General features: G+C 39.7%; 1 protein-coding gene across 1 annotated transcript in view; it reads right to left on the bottom strand.

The window, feature by feature from the left end:
• The window catches only part of LOC147549108 (uncharacterized), a 48,724-nt gene extending 40,956 nt beyond the window's left edge, over positions 1 to 7,768 (bottom strand). Inside the window, exons 1-2 of the mRNA XM_086668231.1 lie at positions 7,508 to 7,768; positions 2,771 to 4,036 (exon numbers count right to left, since the gene is read on the bottom strand). The gene's annotated coding sequence lies outside the window, so the exon portion shown is untranslated. The remainder of the gene's footprint in view (positions 1 to 2,770; positions 4,037 to 7,507) is intronic.
• Positions 7,769 to 17,867: the final 10,099 nt, after the last annotated feature.

Genomic DNA, 17,867 nt, shown 5'->3' with positions numbered 1-17,867 from the left:
TCATGGACTACAAGGGCAAGGTTAATTCGCTATCCTAATGTAACTCTTAGTGGCTAAGGAAGTTGAGCACACGAGATCAAATGAGCTCTTTTAATAGTTACGAGGTTGAGTAGCTCTTCATTCTACTCGGAGTTAGCGCGGAAGAGTACACTCGAAGGACAATTTAGGCTTTGAGCTCTCACATGGGTTAAGTCTCCACTAATGACTACTCTAGGTCTCTTAGAGATGTTTCTTCTTCACTAAGATGTTACTCCCATAGTATAACACAAACACTCAAAGACTCGACTTTCATGCAAAGACCATTAGCAATCACAAAACTCATTAACTCGACACATATGCATCAACATTCTTAAAACTATCACATGCAAATCTACTCAAAATGTTCAAAAATTTTCAAATTTTGGCTAATTTGAACCCTTTTGTCTTTGAAACCCATGGTCATGCATTGGTTATGGTCATATCCCGCATCCCCAAACTTAAAACTAACATTGTCCTCAATGTTCCAAGCATACACTCACCAAAAGATAAAGAGGCACACCAATTTAAAGAGAAGAGTGGAGAGATATTACCATAACCAAAGGAGATAAAAGATGATACTACCAAGACTCGTGTCCAAGTTGATGCCAAGCTCACGCCATCCCCAAACTTGGAACAAACCACGCCTTAGAAGTAAAACATATAAGAAACGCTCCTAAAATATCCAAAAATATAATGAGAATGAAGCACATAAAAAGCAAGACCATATAAAATGACCACTCACGCGGGATCACTCGATTGCATTTAGCTATGCAATTAGCCTTTGATTTTCTTGTTTTCACACAAGAGCACGAGTTATGTCTCGCGGAGGGTTTCCAGAGATGCTACCCACAAACATCAAAACCCATCTTAATCGGCTAACGATCATATAGTAAAAGCCGGAAGATTTGGGGGTCAACCCAAAGAAAGCTATATACAAAAACTAAAAGTCTCACAAGAATATTAAACGCAAGAAGTGCAAGTGAGACTAAAAGCGAAAAGAAGCCATCCCCAAACTTAGTGGATGCACGGTCCACTAAGTGCCCATAAATGCTAGGGGCGACGACTAAACAGTCGTCAAAAGGATCAACATACAAATGAAGGGTCAGGAAGTCAGTAGAAGGTAAAAAGTCATTCTCAAGCTTAGTGGATAGAACATCCACTAAGTCCCTAGACATGCTAGGAAAGACGTCCGAAGTGTCCCAGAAGGGGGTCAACAACCGAGTCTGAGATCATGTGGAAGGTCGAACTAGACTCTAAGGGTAAGGCAATAGGCTCGGGGACCAAGTCAAGGTCCATAATTTCCTTAGGCAAATAATCCAACAAGCTATCCGTTATCTCTCTAACTACTATGTCATCGACGTCCTTAAAGGCATCGGGAGCCTCAAAGTTAGGTATAACACCTTCCATTCTACATAACCCATCCAAATAATCACAAGTGGTAAAAGTTGGAAAGTTCAACATCGTGTGATCCCCAAACTTGCTCATAGAGCTATCATCCTGAACATTAAAATCTAATGTAGTCGGATCATGGTGAGATGACAATGGTCGAGGGATTGAGCAATAAGGTTCATCGGTCAGTTCATGCTCTAAGGGTCTATCAAGAGCTTCTTCGACATTTAACTTAAGACTAGAGTTAGGTGTATTACCCTCACCATCATTCATAGTCTCCTCTTGAGTTTGGGGTGCGCAAACCCCTTCCTCGTCGACGATAGGCTCTGACTCAAGTCTATCAACAATTTTGAGAAGTCGTTCCGTGATCTCTGTTATATCTCGATTGAATCTAGTTTGGTACTCTAAAATTGCTTGGAGAGTGTCTTCAGACATCTCCTCGTAATAAGGCACATGAGTATAACTAGACGAAGACTCTCGCGGAACACGGATCATGGGACAATACTCGGTCAAATGGTCTAAGCTCGCACAAATAGCACAAACCGGGTTAATGGCCTCCAAGGTCCTTTCTTCACTACCTTCATGTATATACATAGACTCGACTCCTTGAGTGGAATCATCGAGTCGGGAATTGTCATTACTAAATGAACCGTTCATATATGCTTGTCGATAGTCACGAAGACTTCGACGTGGTCGATCAATACTAATAGACCTACGGTCCTCATCAAATGACAAATTCATACATGAAGGTGTGGTCAGCCCAAATTCTTGTTGATAGTCTCGAAGACTCTTACGGGGTTGATTACCCGCATGCTCATAATCCCTAAAACCATGTTCATGACGAGTCTGACCGACTCCATACATCCGTCGATATTCACCCATGGTCATCCTAGGTCGATCAGACTCAACTCGCCTATTCCTATCACTAGTCGTAACATTCCTATATAAATTTGAGTAGTCCTGATGACTTGTAGATGGTCGACTAGTGTTGGAAAGGGTTCGCACAAGGTCATTCTCATCAAATGACCAACTTGTCATGATCTCACAATGTTCAAGGATACTAACACACAATCACAAAATGGGAACTAACACTTAAAGAACTAAACAATCACACACAAGTAAAAAGGAAGAGATAGAATGCGATACTATCGAGTGCTCCTCTCGTTTCGTTCGCCTTTCTTCTTAAGCTTCTCGATTCCTTCCTTTTCCTTCGCCTTTATGTCACTTTTGGCTCTTTTCTCGAAACGGTTCCTAAAAAAAATAAAAGATAAGAAACTACAAAACAAACAAAACAAAAACGTCTAAGAAGCAAATAACACAAGACTAATGAACCAAACAACTAACGCTATCCAAACTACTAAACCTATCTCCGGCAGCGGCGCCAAAAACTTGATGCACCCGAAAAGGTTGCACACCCAAGCGGAGGTATCAAGTAGTAACCGGTAAAACCGGAGTCGATCCAAGGATAAGTTGGTAGTTTGGATAATGAAGGGTCTTATCCCCCGGTCTATGTATCAAATGCTAACTTAGACTAAATAGGAGAGGAAACAAAGATAAATGGGGGTTTTAGATTGAATAAGTAATAAGAGAAGAAATAAACTAATTAAACGATAAAAGTAAACGGGCGAGAGAGATTCGAGAGAAGAGTCAAAGGAACAAGAGTCGGGAGACGGTAAGACTCGATTCGGGCAACAAATAAGTGAGAGAGGTGTCGAAGTCCGAGAATCCATAATGATAAACCTACGACTATGTGTAGTCCGATTTGATGTGTCGAGGTACAATCGATATTCGACTCCTAAAGTAGATGTCTCTAAGTACTATGTATATCCGGAGATCATACTTAGTCAAACAAACGTCTAAATCGGTTAATCCCGAGTCATTGAAAGTGTCGTCTAGTCGCCTAACTATGTGAAGTGCATGACAAGACACATGAAATTATGACTTAGACTACGATCGATATCGAATACTTCGTTTCGTCTATTAACTATGCGAAGTGCTTGACAAGACACATGAAAATACGATCAAAACGATAATCGAAATAAATGAACATCAATTTGTAATCAAAACATCAAATCATATTAAACATAATCACGAATTCATCACATTTCATCTCATATAATCGACACACTAAAGTTAGCTAAAAATGGTGATTTAATAAGAAATGGAAAGGAAATGATGAGAGAATCCCCCTTTTTCGATGTGGTTCGAGGCTAAGATCGTCGGAAAAAATGAGTCTTTAAGGTGCAGCTGATCTCCCCTAGCAAATTTCTGGGTTCCCCATAGCGACCACCATCATCTTCCCCATCTAGAACACAACCTCCATTAAAGCTAACCCTAGCTTTCTCTCTCTAGAAATTTGTAATCCAAAATCAAATCAAACCATATGGGAAGCTAGCCAAGATGATGGGGAGTAAAAGCCCTAAGTTTTTGGACCAAGAAAGTGGCCGGAAAACTCATAAAAATTCGGTCAAAGTTTGTGGAAATCCGGCCAAAATCAAGATCCCGGCCAACTAAACTTAGATCCGGCCAAAGGGGGTGTTGTCCCATGCAACCGAGCTGCTGTCGCTGCTGCTGTACTGGCCGTCGCTGCTGCTGTTGTGCTGCTGTCGCTGCTGGCGTGCTGCTGTCGCTGCTGTTATGCTGCTGGCCGTCGCTGCTGCTGTGCTGCTGTCGCTGAACTACTGCTGCTGCCGTTGCTAGCTACTGCCGTCCATATCCGAGCTCTAGTGGTGCCGGCCAACTTGGCCGACACCCTCCTTGTCTCTTTCCCTCTTGCTCTCTCAAACTCTTCAAGCTCTCTAACTCAAAGAACAAAAACCCTTAGCCTCCTTGCCTCTTTTTCCCTCTCTCCTTTTGTTCCTAGGTTGAAGATGATGAATAGTCCCCCCAACTTGTGTTTACACTCAAACCCTAGGGTCCCTTGACTTAGTCAAACCCATAAGGCTATTTTGACTTGGACCATAAAGAAGGGTGCCCATAGAATCTCTACATCTTTCTTTCTTCTTCTTTTTCTTTGTGGGCTTTTGGCTTGTCTTTGGGCTTGACTTGACTTCAAATTAGAAACAAAGGAGAGTGCCTTCAAATAAAGACCTTGGCTTCTTTCTTTCATATCTTTTCCGTCCGAACTCGGAATTGATTTCCGTTTTCACCGTCGGACTCGTCATTGCCTCCACTTGTAATTTGATTTACTTGAAGTCATTTTCTCTCTTTTTCGGCACATGAAATGATAGTGACAATTCGTTCCCTTTATTCCGATTTTCATGTCTAACTCCAAAATAGGTACCTAACATGAAAAACATATAAAATATTATTGATAACACTCGAAAAGGAATAATTAGTCTAAATTAGGCTCTCCAAATGTGACATTTTAGTGTCACATCAGTGGGTAACTACTGTGCAACGCTCCTTGTTAGATCAAGCCATATATACGAAAGTTAAACTGACCTCAGATCTTCCATAGCGAGCACTAGGAGTGCCCGAATATCTTGCGCTCGGGTATGCTGAGTCATGGACCTCAAGAAATCTCGTTAGACACACCCGAGATGCCCAAACATTACCCCCCTCAGCATTGATGCCGTCCATCTGTTTTGCTCTGCGCCCGCCAAGTGGCATTCCTTGATTCAGGTCAACCGAATTTTGGCCAAAAGTTTGACTTAGGCTAGCTTTCGCATCTGGAGTCTGATTTGACTCCCGTTTTTGCCCACGAGTTCGTCTTGAACTCTAGTTTCATTCGAGTATCAATATTTGCCAAAATTTCCAGAGCACCAATTCCACCAAATGACGGAAATGCCTCTAATGTGTATTTCTCCCGATTTTATCTGTTTTTCGCGTTGAACTCCGTAAAAGACACCTGAGTAAGAGAAACGCTCAATTTATCAGAGTAACTGCTTGAAATAGACTAACTAACCCAAGTTAAAAGATTCAGATGGGACATTTTCATGTCTCATCATGGGCCTTCCCAGGTGGGCGCAAGTTTTCCAGCACCGCTTTCTTTAGTGTTCTGGAATTTTTGAACGAACATGTGCTTGACTTTTATCACTTGGTCGCACCGATGGGGCATTTGGTGGTTTCCTGTTCTCCCCGGACAAAGATCCTCTAGACGTTTGATATGGTTTCGGTGGGCTTCATCTTGTTCCCAACGAATCTCTACCCATGCTCTTGCTAACACGTCCTCTATAGTGGTGCAATTGAACTTTGTAAGTCCTTTGTAAAGCTCTCCATCTGGTAAGATACCTTTCCTGAAAGCGTCTACAACAGTTTCCTGGTTACAGTAAGGAATGTATACCTTCTCTCTTTTAAATCTACCCACGTAGTCTCGTAGTGGTTCTCCTCTTCTTTGGTGAACACGATACAAGTCACTCGAAAGTTTTTATGACTTTTTGCTTGTGGCGAACTGTTCGAGGAAGGTGTCTGTCAATTGAGTAAATGATGCAATTGAATTATTTGGGAGGTTCGTGTACCATTGTAAGGCAGGACCAGTCAGACTGGACCCAAAACTTTTGCACATGCACGCTTCACGTATACCCTTGGGAATAGCTACTGCGAACATTTTCTGCTTGTAAGATGCAATGTGATCGTCTGGGTCAGAAGTACCATCATACATCTTCATATTCGGGAAGGAGAATTTCTTTGGCATCTCCATCAGTGCAATAGCGTCTACAAAGAGGGAGTCGGCGTAGCTATAGGGGAGGTTCTTCTTGAAAGGAGTAGGAAATCCTGGAATACGTGTAATCAATGCTTTCATTTCAGTCAACTTCTTCGCCATTACCTGTTTTAGAAGAGTACCTGTAAAAGTAAACGGAAGTGAATTAGAAGATAAGTTAACTTGAGTTGATCCATTTGTCAAGGGGTACATAGTAGGTATAGTAAATGGAGTAGAAGAAAAAAGGGATGCAGTAGTTGGAGGAGTTTGATGCATGTGCCGGAAGGCGCGTGATGCACCCGAAAAGGTTACACACCCAAGCGGAGGTATCAAGTAGTAATCCAGCAAAGCCGGGATCGATCCAAGGATAGGAAGGTAGTTTGGATATCGAAGGGTCTTATCCCCCGGTCTAGATATTTCAAGCTAACTTAGACTAAAAAGGAAAGGAAACAAAGATAAATGGGGGTTTGATCGAATAAGGTGATAAGAGAATAAAGCAAACAAGTAAAATAAACTAAACTAAACAATAAAAGTAAATGGGCGAGAGAGATTCGAGAGAAGAGTCGAAGGAACAAGAATCGGGAGACGGTAAGACTCGATTCGGGCAACAAATAAGTGAGAGAGGTGTCGAAGTCCGGGAATCCATAATGATAAACTTACGACTATGTGTAGTCCGATTTGATTTGTCGAGGTACAATCGATATTCGACTCCTAAAGTAGATGTCTCTAAGTATTATGTATATCCGGAGATCATACTTAGTCAAACAAACGTCTAAATCGGTTAATCCCGAGTCATCGAAAGTGTCGTCTAGTCGCCTAACTATGTGAAGTGCATGACAAGACACATGAAATTATGACTTAGACTACGATCGATATCGAATACTTCGTTTCGTCTATTAACTATGCGAAGTGCTTGACAAGACACATGAAAATACGATCAAAACGATAATCGAAATAAATGAACATCAATTTGTAATCAAAACATCAAATCATATTAAACATAATCTTGAATTCATCACATTTCATCTCATATAATCGACACACTAAAGTTAGCTAAAAATGGTGATTTAATAAGAAATGGAAAGGAAATGATGAGAGAATCCCCCCTTTTCGATGTGGTTCGAGGCTAAGATCGTCGGAAAAAATGAGTCTTTAAGGTGCAGCCGATCTCCCCTAGCAAATTTCTGGGTTCCCCATAGCGACCACCATCATCTTCCCCATTTAGAACACAACCTCCATTAAAGCTAACCCTAGCTTTCTCTCTCTAGAAATTTGTAATCCAAAATCAAATCAAACCATATGGGAAGCTAGCCAAGATGATGGGGAGTAAAAGCCCTAAGGTTTTGGACCAAGAAAGTGGCCGGAAAACTCATAAAAATCCGGTCAAAGTTTATGGAAATCCGGCCAAAATCAAGATCCCGGCCAATTAAGGCTAAAGGGGGTGTTGTCCCATGCAACCGAGTTGCTGTCGCTGCTGCTGTACTGGCCGTCGCTGCTGCTGTGCTGCTGTCGCTGTTGTTGTGCTGCTGTCGCTGCTGGCCGTCGCTGCTGCTGTGCTGCTGTCGCTGAACTACTGCTGCTGCCGTTGCTAGCTACTGCCGTCCCATATCCGAGCTCTAGTGGTGCCGGCCAACTTGGCCGGCACCCTCCTTGTCTCTTTTCCTCTTGCTCTCTCAAACTCTTAACCCTAAACTTTGATGAAGAAGATGATGAACCCAAACCCTAGCCTCCTTTAGCCTCTCTCTCCTCTCTCCCTTGCCTCCTTTTCAAGGTTGAAGATCATGAGTAGTGTCTTTGACCCCCTTTTCTCTATAACTTGAGTCAAACCCTAGACTTAGTCAAACTTGACTAAGTCTTTAGACCACAAATGGGTGCCCATTAAATCTCTACACAATTCTTCTTCTCTTAATATTTCTTGGGCTTGGACTTGGTTTTGGGCTTTGATTTAGAAACCAAGAGAGTGCCTCCATCCTTGTCTCTACATCTTCAAATTCTCACAAAGGACTAGAATACCCTCGGACTTCTTTCTTCCATATCTTCCCCGTCCGAACTCCGAATTGAATACCGTTTTCACCGTCGGACTCGTCATTGACTATACTTGTCATTTGATTTGCTTGAAGTCTTTTTCTCTCGTTTTCGACACATGAAATGATAGTGACAATTCGTTCCCTTTATCCCGATATACATCTTTATCTCCAAAAATGATACCTAACAAGAAAAACACATTAAATATTATTGATAACACTCGATAAAGACTAATTAGTCTAAGTTAGGCTCTCCAAATGTGACATTTTCATGTCACATCAAGATCCCCAAACTTAAACTTTGCTAGTCCTCGAGCAAATAAAACAAAATAGAAGCCTAACTCACTTTCGGAGGCATCCCGGTTGCATTTAGCGTATGCAACAAGCCTTTAAACCTCTAGGTTACCCCTAATGAGGGTTTCCATAGATGACACCCACAAACATCATGGTTTCAAATACACAAGGGTCCAACATCCAAATCATAAATAAGCATGGTTCATCTAGTAAAAGGTTTAAGCATGTCAACACATAATGAATCAAGTAAATAAGTTCTTGTAAAAGCTAAAGGTCCCTTCACTAATGATCTTACCCTAAAGTGCTAGTGTCATACCATAATGAGCAACATCTATGTTCCGAAGTCACAAAACTTTGATTCCTAAGTTAGTACATTTCGCCTCGACTTCGGCCTCACGGACATACACTCCAAATATGAAATCGCTCAAGAATGGTTCGCTCGTATGTGTGAGTGTGATCACTAACATGGACTCAACACATAAAAAGGGGTGAGGACAACATTTTGGAACGAATGATCTTCGAAAAGGAATTAGCCACTAAATAGAGTGGGGAAGCTCACTCGCCCTTCTCACCCATTCTACCCTCTAAGAATGCCTTCTAAAGGTTAACGGATACTAGAAATGGATGATGATGGTGGATTCCCGAGAATGTCGACCTGCTTATGATAGAACCTCTTAAGCATTTCTACATTCGTTTCTTGCTTCGAATACTTATTCATGAACACAAACATCAACACATATATACAATCACTCACACAAAAGAGCTAACATGCTCAAACATACATATAAACCACTTTATTTCTTCTTTCTTTTTTTCTTTCTTTTTTCTTTCTTTTTTCTTTCTTTTTTCTTTCACTTTTTCATTTTTTTTTCATAAATACAATTAACCAAAACAAAATACAACACACATAACTTTATTCTTGCAATCAACTTTGCATTTCATACTTGCTTTTGACATTCTTCATTCTTTCTTCTCATGTCTTCATTCTCGGGATATAAGCTGATGGATGGTGATGGAGTATCCGCCTCCCTCTAGTTGGCATTCTTATCGGGTTTCATGGACTACAAGGGCAAGGTTAGTTCGCTATCCTAATGTCACTCCTAGTGGCTAAGGAAGTTGAGCACACGAGATCAAATGAGCTCTTTTAATAGTTACGAGGTTGAGAAGCTCTTCATTCTACTCGGAGTTAGCGCGGAAGAGTACACTCGAAGGACAATTTAGCCTTTGAGCTCTCACAGGGGTTAAGTCTCCACTAATGACTACTCTAGGTTTCTTAGAGATGTTTCTTCTTCACTAAGATGTTACTCCCATAGTTTAACACAAACACTCAAAGACTCGACTTTCATGCAAAGACCATTAGCAACCACAAAACCCATCAACTCGATACATATGTATCAACATCGTTAAAACTATCACTACACTCACATGCAAATCTACTCAAAATGCTCAAAAATTTTCAAATTTTGGCTAATTTGAACCCTTTTGTCTTTGAAACCCATGGTCATGCATTGGTTATGGTCATATCCCCGCATCCCCAAACTTAAAACTAACATTGTCCTCAATGTTCTAAGCATATACTCACCAAATAATTAAGAGGCACATCAATTTAAAGAGAAGAGCGGAGAGATATTACCATAATCGAAGGAGATAAAGGATGATACTACCAAGACTCGTGTATAAAGAGGTTCCAGACGTGTGCTAGACGCCTTTGGAGAAGCCCCATGCGTCTCGGATGAAGTCTGAGACGCCCTCAGGTCAACCTGGGACGCGTCCTTGTGACCCAAGACGCGACCCAGACTGGCCTGGTCGCGTCCTGGACGCAACTTGGTCGCGTCCTGCCTGCTGGGCCAGATTTTGGCAAATTCTATTTTTTTTTCTTTTCGCTATTCTCAATAGCTCTTGTTCCCTTCTTTTAGAAACTTCCAAAAGACTCAAATTTGATTTTCAAAAATTTCTAAAGTCATAAAATCACAACTTTTGATCTTTTAAGCAAATTTCTAAAAACTCAATTTCTGATTTTCAACAACTTCTAAAATCATGAAAATCACAACTTTTGAAACTTTTAGAACACTTTCAAAATTCCAAACTTTTGATTATCATCTAATTAACCAAATCAATGAAAATCAATGCTTTTGGAAACACTTTTCAATACCAAAATCAATCAAAATTGAATCTTTTGAAACACTTTCAATCATCAATCTTTGATAATCAATTTGAAAACTATTGAATCACATTCAAAACAATCAAATTGAATATCTAAAACACTTTTAGACAAAATTATCAAGCTAATCAATCATGGATTTGTCTGAAACTTAGCAAAAATTAGTTATTCGCAAGAGGCTCTGACGCCAGTGTTGGTAATTGGTGGTGTCTACTAATGTCGTTTAGCGGATTCTCAGACATCACATGTCTAACATTAGTATCCTAGGGTCACATGCATAAACTAATGATTAACTAAGAGTCTAGAAGATTACCTTAATCGCTAGTTTTCCCTCGAACCTTTCTAATCGCTTTAGAAGACCAAGAGCTCCAATTGTAGCTCCTCTACTTGGGACACCGAATGGTCTACTTAATCTCCCACCTTGAAAGCTAGCTAGAACTCCAATGGTAGTTTGATAATAAGAAGAACTACTTCTTCTTAATTTGACTAGTTGATAGCTTTTGGGAATTAGCTCACTTTCTCTTCTCTACTTGATGTGGTAGGGTAAGAAAGTTATATGAGAAATTCCACACCTTATTCACTGCCCTAAGAGTCATTATATAGAATCCAAATAAGAGTCCACCTCTAATTTGGTTTCCTAAAAGACCCTTTTGAATAAGATCAAGGAAATAGTCGAAAATAGCAACTAGTTGATATTTTCTCAATTCCTTGAGGAGGTGACGTCCAACCCAGCCAAAATTGGCTGATTTGGTCTTCCCTATTAGGAGAACTGACCCTCCAATTTTCAGCCCAATCCGAGCCTAAAAAGTCGCTTTTTGGCTCTAGGCCCAAAACCCTTTTTTTCGAGCGTTTTTTGCTATCTTTGCCTAAACTTGTTTTAGGCCTATGAGACATATTTACGGGACTCTTCCATGATTATATATCTCACTCCCACTAGTCATATCACCCGATTAAATAGCCATTCTTATGTGTAATCCGTTGTAGGATCCGGTCGAAGTTAGCCGCGAATTAATTCGTAATTCGACGATCGTAGTTGTTTTCTAGCTAAACACTACGACCCCTAAATCAACCGGACTTGATGATCTGCTTCATAAATTTTGCAATCCGACAAATTGCTCGCATTGCATCTTTGGTCGAAGGACATCTCCTTCACCACGTAGGTTCGGTCGATGCCTTACGCCCAGAATTGGGAAGGCAGAAGCGCAGTAACAACCTACCGACTTAATCCCGAAATATCTACAGAGATTTCAGTCGGTTACGGATACGAATAAATCTAATTTAAACTAACCAAAACGTGTCTGAATCTCTATTCAAACTAATCTGTCTAATAAATCAAGTATGAATCTAATTCGTTCTATTCAAAACTAGTCACATGCAAATGGCTCTGATACCACTGTTGGGTTTTGTACGTATCTAATACATACTAATCATCTAACTAGTGTTGTAAGCGGAATCTCTAACATCATATGTTTAACACTAATTAACCAGGATCATATGCATGAACTAATAATGAACTAGAAATTGAAAGAACACTTGGATTCGCTTTCCCACAAACTATATTCCATTAACTTTATCCCGAAGAAGATGAGAGCTTCATATGTAGCTCCTCTACTTGAGACACCCGAGTTAATGACTTGATCTCCCTTCTTTGTTGTCTGCTAGAACTCCATTGAAGGTTGAGAAGAAGAATTATTCTTCTTTTGACTCTATAGATAGATTGGGAGTTTTTTCTCTAAAACCCTCTCTCTCCATAAGCTGTATATTGTGAGAGAGATGAAGGTTTTCTCCAGAGCAAAATCCAACCCTTTTTCTGCTCTCTAATGAACCTTATATAGAAAAAGTAAACACCCGAATTTCGCTAAAAAAACCTTTTAAGGGGAATTAGGGTTTCGCCTTAATAACATTGTGTGGCCGGCCACTTAAGCCCATTATGGGCTTACCCTGGCCAGCCCACCCATTTTATATGGCCGGTCCTGGCCAACCTTTAACCGGGCTTGGTCAGGAGACCTTATAAGTGGGTTTTACCACTTTTCCGGCTTCTCTTTCGATCCCGATTCTTTCTATCTCTTTTTAGCACTATCAAATTAGATCATATCCATCTATAGGCAAGCTCCCATGAGTCAACTGTCTCCGATCAAGCTACCATTCTTTGGTGTAACCCGTTGTAGGATCCGGTCTATGATAGTCGCGGATTACCGAAGTGATCCGACGATCGTAAGCGGCTTCCAGCTAAGCATTACAACCCCTAATTGGACCGGACTAGATAATCTTCCGGATAAAGTTCGTCATCCTAACTGACAAATTGTACGCATTTCCACCTTGGTCGAAGGACACTCCTTCAAAAGGACATCTCCTTCAGACCGAAGGACTATATCCTTCACAGCAGTGGTGGCAAATTGGAATGTTGGACGCATTCTAGTCGACACAGTAAGTTCAACCGAAGTCATGAGCCTACATGCTTTCAAAAGCCCGGGGTAAGTCCTAAATACCTTAAATCATACCAATCTTGGGTGGACCCACAAATGTATCGACTATTGGTTTATAGTTAATCACATTATCAGTAATCCAGTAGGTTAATTCTTTCGATTTTTCGAGTCATCTATTTCTTCTGGATGAAGACGTTAAACTTAGCGCTTTCTAGGAGGCAACCCACGCTTAGGACTTCCGAATCAGGTAATATCTTTCCCTCATCCTATTATTTTTACATAGTCTTCAGAACATTGAGCACAATGTTCGATTTAAGTTTGGGGATAGGGGATTGAATTTTTTGCTAAGTCCTTATTTCAAAAATTCAAAAGGGTTTAAAATTTTTCAAAATTTTTAAATTTTTGGGCTGAAAAAGTGAGTCTAGTTGTTTTTGTTTGTTAATGGTCATAGAGTCTAGTTGGTTGTACTGTGCTTTTACTAAAGGTTGTTTCACAAATTTCGAGTCTTGGAGTTGTCTGTGCACTAGCCATGTTAGTGTTAGATAGGTGAAGAGTTGACTTTTCTAAGAGAACTTAATCGATCGTTAATGGAGACTTAACCTATGTGAGATTCTGAGTCTTTCTTGTTGTTTTGAGTGATCTCTTCTGAGCTAATTCCGAGTAGAGTGAAGAGCTACTCAACCTCACAATTTCGAAAGAAGAACTCATTTGATCTCTTGAGTTCAAATTTTACAACCACTACGGATGTCCTCAGGAATGCAAACCGTACTCTTGTAGTCTGGGAAACTTTAAAACAATGTCAACTAGAGGAAGATAAAAAATTTCATCCATCATTTAGAATCCTGAGAATACGACATGAAGCAAAAGGAAGAGAATATTACCATGGAATGAATAATGTCAAGAAAGTAGTATTTGTATTTTCAGTATAGTACCAGTATACTGAAAAAGAGAAAAAAAACAAAAAATATTTATTTGTGTTTATCCCAAAGTAGTTCTTGAAGATTTGAAGACGTCAAGTTCTCGGGAGTTCTAGTTCATCCTTAGTCTATCGACCTCTAGGAAGCATGGTTAGAAAGTAGATCAGGTGAGAAGAGTTGGTTAGCTTCCCCATTTAGTATTAGTGGTTGTTTCCTTTCTATGAGATCAGTCGTTTACGAAAAATTTAGTCCATCTTTTGTAATGTGTTGAGTTTTCTTTCATACTCATACTCGCACATTGGGTAAGCCATTTCTGAGTGACTTTAATTTTTGAGTGTATGACCGTAAGGCAGTAGTCGACGCGAAATGTTTTGAGAAGGTAATCGAGGTCTTGTTTGTTCTGAACCGAAATAATACTCATATTGGCTGGCCACGTGCGCTTCGGGTCTTGATTACTAATGAAGGGATTTTTAGCATTTGTATGGTTTGGTCGACTTAGATTTCATTTCTATTAACTTTCGAAAGTCTACCGGATAATATTTTTAGTCCACATCATACTTAGACCCTTCAGGATTTTCGAAATATCGAATTTTGTGGGTATATTCACTGCAAACCCTCACGAGACAAAACTCGTCCTCTAGGGCAACCTAAAGGTTTAACGGCTTGTTGCACGTGCTAAGTGCAATCGTGATTCCCTACGAAAGCGGTGAGTTTGGTTTAGTTTTATTTTTGCTCGAGGGCTAGCAAAATCTAAGTTTGGGGATGTTTAATGAGACATGAAAATGTCCCATCTGAATCTCTTAACTAGGGTTAGTTACTCTATTTCGAGCAGTTACTTTGATAAATTGAGTGTTTCTCTTACTCAGGTGTCTTTTACGGAGTTCAACGTGAAAAACAGATAAAATCGGGAGAAATACACATCAGGGGCATTTCGGTAATTTGGTGGTATTGGTGCTATGGAAATTTCGACAAATATTGATACTCGGATGAAACTAGAGTTCAAGACGAACTCGTGGGCGAAGACGGAAGTCAAATCGGGAGTCCTGACGAGCAAGATAGACTAGTTCAAAGATTGGGTAAAAAGAAAATCAATTGACCATAGCTATAGGACACGTGGCGCTGATTGAGTGGGAGAACGTTGTGTAATCTGACGGGCTAGGTGACATTTTCTGTGTAAGGTCGGCCTCTCTTATGGTATTTTATTAGATGCTACCTCCATGCTACACGGTACAAGTTAATAAAATAGGCCGAAATATCTAAAGGGCAAAATATTGTCACGGACACATGGCTTCGTCTGGGATCCCGTTTTAATCTCCTGCCCTGTCCCATGCTACACCTTGTAACTATCTTGATAGCCAACGAATCAGGAACTTAACAACCCATCCTGTATCACCCTTATCTTTTAAATATGGCCAGCGCTTTGGGGAAAGCTAAAAAGTTTCCGGGGTGTGAAGACTTGGTCAAAAATTGGTCAATTTTGTTTGACAATTTTATTTAGGGGAAAGCAAAATACTTCTCCACCTCACCTCACTCTCTCTCCACCTCACCTCTAATTTTCCGGCCGGCGACCAAATCGGAGAAGACAAAGAGGTGAGGTGGAGAGAGAGTGAGGTGAGGTGGAGATAGATTGAGGTGAGGTGGAGTGTTTTTTTTATTTCCCCTTAAAATTTATTTCCTCAGAAAATCTCTAAAATTTTACATATTCCCTTTAAAATTTCACACCCCGGAAACTATTTAGCTTTCCCCAAAGCTCGGGCCTTAAATATTTGGTGACCTTTATTAGTTATTCCTTTTAAAGAAAGAGATATATTTTTGAAAAGGAAACAGAGAGGGAAACCAAGTTTAAATAGGAAGATATAGAGAGAAGATAAATGATGGAGGATTCGGTTGATTCAAGGAGGGATCCGATTACTTGAAGATTTCAGAAATATCCAATCAAAGAAGGGATTCTGTTTTAGCAATATTTAGAGAGAAAGGAAAATCTCTCCTTTTCGGTTGGAGATAATTTCAGAGTGAGCTGGAAAGATGAATGATACCATGATTAGCTGAATCAAGATGTTGGATACTTTCTTATTCTCGGTTAGAAAGAAGATAGCTGGAGATTTATTGATATTTTCACAGAGAAGGACTGGTTTTATTTTTCTCCTATATAAACAGGAAGTTAAGGACAGGTAAAATATCTCACCTTTTGGGGAGTCCACTCTAGGGCTGGAATGAAAGATTAGAGAGAGAGAGTGAAGAAGAAGAGCAGAGGCTTGATTATCACCTATCTTCTCTTCTTTTTCTTCTGTAATTCTTTTAGTGAGAGAGAGAACAAAAACAGAATAGAGAGAGAAAGATTTTTGTTGAGAGAGAAACAGAGAAAGGGAGAAACAGAGAGAAAGTGAGAGGGAGAGAGAGAGAGGGATATGTAAAGAGAGATTATTGTTATTTAATTTTTCATATTAATATCATTTAACTTTCATTTATTTGGTGTTTTGGATTGAAAGTATAAAGAAGAAGAGAGAAAAAGTAGATAGAAAAGAAAGAGTTGGGGAAGATGAGAAAAATGTCTGAAAAATAATTTTCCCAGAAAGAAAATACTTCCGAGAAGACAAGAAAATTATTTTCCTTAGGGGCGAGTTTGGTTGCTAGTGGAAAATCAGTGAGAAAAGTTCTGTTTTCCTCCATATTTCTCTTTTATTTGTCATATCTGTTTTAAACTTTTATTATGAGTAGCTAATTATCTATCTAGGGTAGATGATGAAACCATGTTCAAAATATTAATCGAGTTTTAACGAAAACATCTCCCAGAATTAGGATAGTTCATTATCCGAAATTCTGAGTTATAAAAAGAAAGTGATTTAATTTGTTTAAATATTTGTTCTTAAAAAGATTTTATGTGGTGAATTCAGAAAACCCAGACTCTCCCCCATTTGAGTTCCTTGTATCATTTGTAAATTATTTTCATTTCCGTTATTTTATTTTAATATTTTATTCATTTTTAAACCAAAATCAAAACATTTGAAAAATCTTATTACAACTTGACACCTGTGCACTTGCGGGTGTAGACCTATTTAAGGAAACTTTTTCTTGGCCCATCAAGTTTTTGGCGCCGCTGCCGGGGACTATGTTTTAAATTTATTCTAATCTTGAAAAGTTTTTATTTTTGGTAAGTTTTGAATTTTGGATACTTTGACTTGCTTCTCTGTTTTTGGTGACTAAGGAGCTGAAGAGGAGGCGCAACAAGGAGGAGGACCTCAAAAGGAGAAATTTACAGTTTTTATTGTATTTATTTTGGTGAGAAAGAGAGACTTTAGACTTTCTTAATTTTATCTTTTAGATTAAAATTTTGACCCTAAATTAGAAGGCTTTTAAATTGTAACCGGAAATCAAACGAAGCCTCGGGTTCGGACACTTAAGGGAAGAGTGGCCCGGGTCATCTACAAGGGTCGTCGCCCGTCTCGAACGGGAGGTAACTTCTCTGATCACCCATGAATCTCCTGTAAGTGGGTACTTTTGTGTTTGTTTTGTGTGCCTTATTGATTTGACGAACTATTTAGTTTAATCGTCTTTAGTAAGGGCACAAACCCCATTACAAAATAGGAGTCGGATTTCATCACCGATCTCTTGCCCATTTAGGAAACAACGTTGCGAATCCCAAACCTCACTTAAATTAAAATTTGGTTTAGACATTGACCTAAGGTTTCGAGCTCATAGGATCTTTGAAACAATTCAAGGACTTAATTTTTATTTGGGCATTCCTAAAAAGGAAGTGTCACTCAATTCTTTAAAAGGTCACCTCGAGAAGAGGAACCGTTACCGAAGGTTAGACGGCTATCACAACGTTCATCGTTGGCTGTCACCAAGAATTGTTTGACCGTATTACTTTGACGGAGTAACCCTCATAACAATTGTAGTTCAAGCTTTGTTACGAAGTAGGAGCTGTCTAGACTTTTAAGTGAAATTGACCAACCTGTCAATCGTCTAGATTTTGTTTAGGTTGCTTGGTTGGGT

The sequence above is a fragment of the Eschscholzia californica genome, unplaced genomic scaffold, assembly GCF_041429995.1.
Source record: "Eschscholzia californica isolate CP2 unplaced genomic scaffold, dmEscCali1.0.p SCAF_3, whole genome shotgun sequence".
NCBI classification, from domain to species: Eukaryota; Viridiplantae; Streptophyta; class Magnoliopsida; order Ranunculales; family Papaveraceae; genus Eschscholzia; species Eschscholzia californica.
The sequence above is the reverse complement of the archived record's forward strand: the minus strand, read 5'-3'. Positions and strand labels throughout refer to the sequence as shown.